General features: G+C 37.6%; 1 long non-coding RNA gene across 1 annotated transcript in view; it reads right to left on the reverse strand.

Annotated features, from left to right (window-relative positions):
* Positions 1-744: 744 nt before the first annotated feature.
* The window catches only part of LOC128311509 (uncharacterized), a 9,725-nt gene continuing 4,006 nt past the window's right edge, over positions 745-6,463 (reverse strand). The window contains exons 2-3 of the long non-coding RNA XR_008289955.1: positions 4,155-4,246; positions 745-863 (exon numbers count right to left, since the gene is read on the reverse strand). This is a non-coding gene — a long non-coding RNA (uncharacterized LOC128311509). The remainder of the gene's footprint in view (positions 864-4,154; positions 4,247-6,463) is intronic.

Raw genomic sequence — 6,463 nt, forward strand, 5'->3', positions numbered from 1 at the left:
TTAAGCGTCTGACTTCAGCTCAGGTCACGATCTCGCGGCCCATGAGTTCGAGCCCCACGTCGGGCTCTGGGCTGATGGCTCAGAGCCTGGAGCCTGCTTCCGTTTCTGTGTCTCCCTCTCTCTCTGCCCCTCCCCCATTCATGCTCTGTCTCTCTCTGTCTCAAAAATAAATAAACGTTAAAAAATTTTTAAAAAATTTAAAAAAAAAGAATATTACATGGAAAGTCTTGAAAGTCCTAAAGTATAGAACACTGCTAAACTTCGTTTCACCCAGTATTTTTCAAGCTTATCTAATCAGAGTCCATTTTTCTTTTTTTTAACTTGTTTACAAGTTCATTTATTCATTTTGAGAGGGGGGGGCAGGGGAGGGGCAGAGAGAGGGGGAGCGAGTACCCTAAGCAGGAACTGCACTCTCAGTGCAGAACACGATGAGAAGCTTGAACTTACAAACCATGAGATCATGACCTGAGTTGAAATCAAGAGTCGGATGTTTAACAAACTGAGCTAGTCAGGCTCCCTCATTTTTTAATAAATTTTTTATTAAATCATATAAAAATGCTGTTTTATAGGACTCCCTTTTGGAGAGCTGCATTCTTCCTTTGAGGAAGCAAGGCCTGGTGTGCATTCCACAGTATGGTGTCTTTTTGATGTAGGTTGGGTAGCAAGAATAGTGTTTGTGTGTGTGTGTGTGTGTGTGTGTGTGTGTGTATGATGTGTACATGTGCATACACAAAAATACATTCATGCCAGATAGATTTTATTTGCTCCTCAAAATCCAATTCCAGAAAGGCTGACATGGATGAATTTCATTTAGGGGCTGCCATGTCTTCAGGTTTCAGCCAACAGGAGTCACTATCAGAAAGCTGAATGAAAAACAGTGAGATATAATTATTATTCCCTTGATTTTCCCTCTGAGAACTTGCCTGGGGCTGCATGAGTCTCTCAACTGAAAAAAAATTGCTCCTTTCAAGGTGGCCTACTCTACATAACTGTATCTTCTTCCAGATTCTAGCAACTGCTCCCTCCCTTAGTCCTCCCCTAGGGGTGATAACAGCTCAAGGGCTACTAATTTGGCATACTGCCCTAATTCCATGTTGTTCTCCTACACCCTACATCTACCCCTTTGTAAATAGTATCTTTGTAAAATAAAACAAAACAAGCAAAAAAAAAAAAAAAAAGCAACCTTGGCTTAAATAACTCTACATTGCACATGCTGTGGGCTTCTGGTTTGGATCCTAACTAATCCACTGTTTTTAACAGACTGCATTTGAAGGTCATGTGGAGCTTGGAGGCATACAGTAAAAAAGAATTGGACAAAAGATTTGGAGTTGAGGATAGGGGACTAAATTAGATCTAGAGACTTGGGATTCATTAGTTATAGGAGGAAGTGAAAACTGTGGCAGTAGAGATAATTGCCCAGTGAGAGCGCAGAGTGAAAGGGAGACAGAAAAGACAGAAAATACAGAAAAGAACCTGCAAGGGAGTACTTTCACCTTATGGAAAGCCAAATTATTAAGTAGATGAGAGGGTTATTTAATGAGCAAAGAGCCAGACAAAAAAAGGGATAAATTTAAGGCATAATTTGTTTAAACCATTTTTACCTCTTAGGAACACATTTTCTAGTGACTTGAATGTCCTTGAGATTCTTATGGTTGCTTAGATTTTCCTGAATAGATATTGGCAACTAGGATCTTTCTGATACCTTGTATTTTTCTGTCCATAATGATCCCTTCTTTTCCAGATTCACACATTCTCCCTTTACATAGTGATACAGATGATTAAATTATAACTAAGTCATTGTTTCCACTTTAGTCAGACAAATATGTTTTCTATTAACATCATGCATTAAGTTTTTTCACAAGCTTCTGAAATCTGGTATTGTATTATTGAGTTTTATAGATCACAAAATGTATCACTTTAATGCTCTCTGCAAAACCAATTACCAGTGGGACCTCAGTTTTCATTCCTGTTGTTTTGGAAAAAGTATTCTAGCCCATAGGAATTTAAGAATAAGTTAATAAGAAGATAAAGCATGGAACCATAAAAGGCCCTTAGTTTATCAAGAAGTGTGGGCTCTAGATCTGGAAATGAACTAACTTCAGTCTGACTTTTTGCCTTAGTTTTTCCATTTACAACATGAGAAAATTGTGCTAGATGAATATGTTTCCTTGGAACCCTCATGAATTATTTTATAAGGCACTTCACAAAATCAAAGGAGACTGATAAAGTGGGCTGTGTCCATATCTCTGCTCCTACAAAGCAGCTCTGCCTTTTCTTTCATATTTAATTAAATGTTAGATTTCATTTGGAAGAATGATTTCATTAAAAACCAACAAACCAACTGACCACCACCACCAGCAACAACAACAAAAAATCCCAAACAAATTAAATTATCCTGAAATCCATAGCGCTGACAGTCTAAAAGTCTGCAGGTGAAGGCATAGAGAGGAGTGTCCTACATGCAGAGTACTGCATTGGGACACCCTTCTTGCTCCTAGGCATAGCCATTATGCAGGCAAAGGAAGGCTATAGCTGACTGATCTCAGCCTTATAGTTCTGGCACACCCTCAGTTTGTTTAATTCCTGATCTCTAGCTTTGTGGAGGCAGAAAGGAAGAGCCTGAACATTTTCATAATATATTTTTGTCCGCTCCCACTGTGCAGTATTCAGGACTATGTGGGAGGGGGTTACTATTTAGGTAGGATGGGCCAGGCTCCAAAACTGGAAGGTAAACAGACATGAAATGTTTCTCTCCCCAAAATATGCTCCCTAATATCTCTCCTTCCATCTTTATTTATTATTCTGTTAATTTTGTGGTTGGAACAAGTCTAAATATAAATGAAATCTACCCCAGCTGGTCATTATCTCCAGCCAGATTCCAAAGTACAGGGAACTGTGCTGCTGTCACCACTTGCTTTACATCTGGTGTCTCAAAGGAGGATGGGGAAAGGGCAGGCCTTGGCCTGTGCTTCCTACCAGGAATCCTGATGCTGGGCTGGGTAGAGAATGAGCCAAATCACATAATGGGTAGAGAATATTCTTTTTCTTTCAGCAAGGGAAAAGGTGCAAAAATATAAACCTCTACAGAAGACATAAATATTTTTGGCAAGAATATGGCTCACCAAGTGTGAGACACTGAATGAGAATCCTTAGAAATTATATTCCAGCAGATTCCAATGGAGCTTAAGAAAAGAAAAAGGAACTTTGAGCTCAAACTGGTGAAAGAAGCTGGGAAAAGAAGTAGCAAACATGACGTCAGAGGATGCAAGGAGTCATTCCTCTATCAGTCTGCTGCCTCTTTTCATTACTGATTCCTGCCTCCACTTACTCATTTATGAGGAGCTAATGGAAAAAAGAGTAGAGCTCAAGAGTAGAATCCCCTTGGGCTCTGTAATATCAATTTTCAAGTTTGTCCAGAAACCAAGACTTATAGACATGGTATCATAAAGAATTCAAGTCCATTTCAATAAACATCGAACTGAGTGCCTATCAGAACATGTGTTAAGCCAAGAATTTCATGGCCTAATGGGAGGATGAGTAAACAGAATTTCAACACAAAGCAGTAGGTGGAGTTATAGAGGTCATGACAGCATGCCACAGAAACAAAGGTTAGGGAGCACATGACTGAAAGGTATTTTATAGAGCATCAGAGTTAGGAAGAAACAGATTATGCAGCCCAATCCCTTATTTGTACAGATGGCAAAAGTGAGACCCATAATATTGAAAGGATTTGTGCAAGATGCTTAACCATCCAATGGCAGAGCTGGACTTATACTTTAGAGAATCAGGCCCAGTCACCCAGTGCCATTCTGTATACACAATGACTTTTTGGCTCCATTAAAGATGAGTCCTTTGGCCTATAAATTATCCCATGATGCTGGTTTGGGAAAACATCTAAGAGAAACTTTTGGAAGTTTTCTGCAGTATATAAAATGCCTGCTGGCCTTCTGGAAATCTGTCATCACCTAGGGATTCAACAGTACACGAAGCCCCAGGTTTACCCAAATTCAGTGAAATTCTGGGTGGGAAGTAGAACTCTTGTTTCCCCTTCTCTCTCTCCCACTTTAAAAATTGTAGTTTCTAATAGACTTTCAGGGCAGAATAAAGTTACACAAGTTTCTGTAATCCAATTCTGCTTACAAAGTTTGGTATACCTGTCAGGTGGCCTTTCAACCCCTGCTTGTACTTCTTCAGCAACAGGGAGCACACTTTCTTCAGATATAGACTGTTCCATCTCAGGACAAATCTGTTAGAAAGAACTATTTTTTTTTATTTGTTCATGTTTATTTTTAAGAGGGGGACAAGGAGAGGCAGAGCATAAGTGGGGGAGCGGCCGAGAGAGGGGGAGACACAGAATCTGAAACAGGTTCCAGGCTCTGAGCTGCCAGCGGGGCTCGAACCCAGAAACTGTGAGATCATGACCTGAGCCGAAGTGGGATGCTTAACCAACTGAGCCACTCAGGCGGCCCTAGAAAGCACTCTTATACTGAATAGACAAACATCTGCTTCTCTAAAGTTTCTGTCCTTTGAGGATATTCTTATTAGGCTTATATCCCCTACCATTCAGACGTTTGCAGACCACAATTATATCAAGTTGAGTTTTCTCTTTTCCAGTTTCTATAGTCCCATACTCTTCAAATGTTCCTCATGAAGCAGACTCTACCTGTCTCCCGGATTGTGATCATCTGGACTTATTCTTGCTTAGACTTAAGGAGAAAGTGAGGAGCAGTTCATACTTTTTCATATATTACTGATGAGACTGTTAATTGGCAGAGATTTGGGATAGTTATTTGGCAACATCTACAAACATTTGAAATATGCATACCCAATGACCGAGTAACCTTACTTTTCTAAGGTGCCATTCTATACAAACAGCAACATCTATCTGTATATATCTATATCTATATCTATATCTATATCTATATCTATCTATATCTATAGCATCTATATTTATATAACTGTAATTGCTTACAATAGGAAAAACCTGGAGAAACCTAAGTGTTCAGTAAAAGAACATTGATTTTATTTTTAAATAAAAAAATAGAAGAACACTGATTTTAGAAATTTAATATAAACATACTAAAGGTAAAATGCAAGCACTGATTGAAGTATATCTATGTAATAATATGGAAAGATGTCTAAGGCATATTAAGTTAAAAAGTATGTTGAAAATTAATATGCACTGTATAATTTCATTTCTGTAAATAAAATAAAATTATATATGAGTGTCTTTATATGTAAATGGAAATTTTACAGGCACAAGAAACATCTGGAAATATGTATACTAAATTACCTTTGAGAAGTGTGCTTGGAGAGACTTTCACTTTTTTCCTTTATAATCTTCTGTATTGATTTCAACAAGTATGAATTACTTTTGCAAATTAAAAAAATACTTTAACATTATAAAAAGAAAAGATAGCTAATGAAACCAAGTTGACCAAGTCGATCTGTCCCCTCTTCTCCCTCATTTACAACAGCCACCGCAGAGGTATATATACAGAAACTTTTGTAACATAGACTTGACTTTGGGCCCTGTGGTCAGACTGCCTGGGTTTGAATTCAAGCTCTTTAACTTAGTAGCACATGACCTTGGTTCTACTTCACATGGAATTAATGTCTCTATACCTCAGTTTCCTCCTCTGTGAAATGGGGATAAACAGTACTCATTTTGTGGAGTTGTTCTGAATATTAAATGATTTAATACATGTAAAACACTTAAGTGGTGATAGCAATATAATAAAAATTTAATAAGTATAATCAGCAATTATAATTATAACGGTCTTATACTCAATTATACTCTATCCTCTAAGTCGTGAAGACATGATGTATTCAATATCCTAACTTCTTTGTTTTTCTCATTCTTCACAATAGGTCAGTTACTAAATCTTGAATTCTATTAGGTCAAGCCATATTCAATTCCCATTTCTGTAGAATACAAAGTGTTAGCAGTAATTTTGTAACTAACACTTCCTCAAGATTTCACAAATCTTTTCATTCATTTCCTATATTAGGCTATTAAATTTGGACCGTTATAACAATCATTCTTCTATTGGTCTACCAAACCCTTGGTTCTCTTCCTACACTAATCTTCCATGCATATATACCTCTGATGGAGTCTTAACCCTAAGCCTACTGATCATCATGTTCCATTCCCGATCACACCCCACCGATGGCTTTATACTAATCACAGCAGCTATCCTCATCCACTTTTCTAACATGAAACAATGCTCACATGTACAATAATCTCTCATAAAAATTCTCAGATTTTGGAAAGGCCCCAAACAGATTTTTCAGAGCAGTGAAGGACATTCACTGCAGATTTTTGGTGTATTATTCATAGAAGTATCCTACAGGACTGTGAGTAATGAATGTAACCATTTAAATTCACTTGACTATTTTAATGATGTCAAAAGATATTTACTTGATAATTTTTAACATTTTAAAATCATTTTCAGTGTTTTTT

This window comes from Acinonyx jubatus, chromosome X, assembly GCF_027475565.1.
Source record: "Acinonyx jubatus isolate Ajub_Pintada_27869175 chromosome X, VMU_Ajub_asm_v1.0, whole genome shotgun sequence".
NCBI classification, from domain to species: domain Eukaryota; kingdom Metazoa; phylum Chordata; class Mammalia; order Carnivora; family Felidae; genus Acinonyx; species Acinonyx jubatus.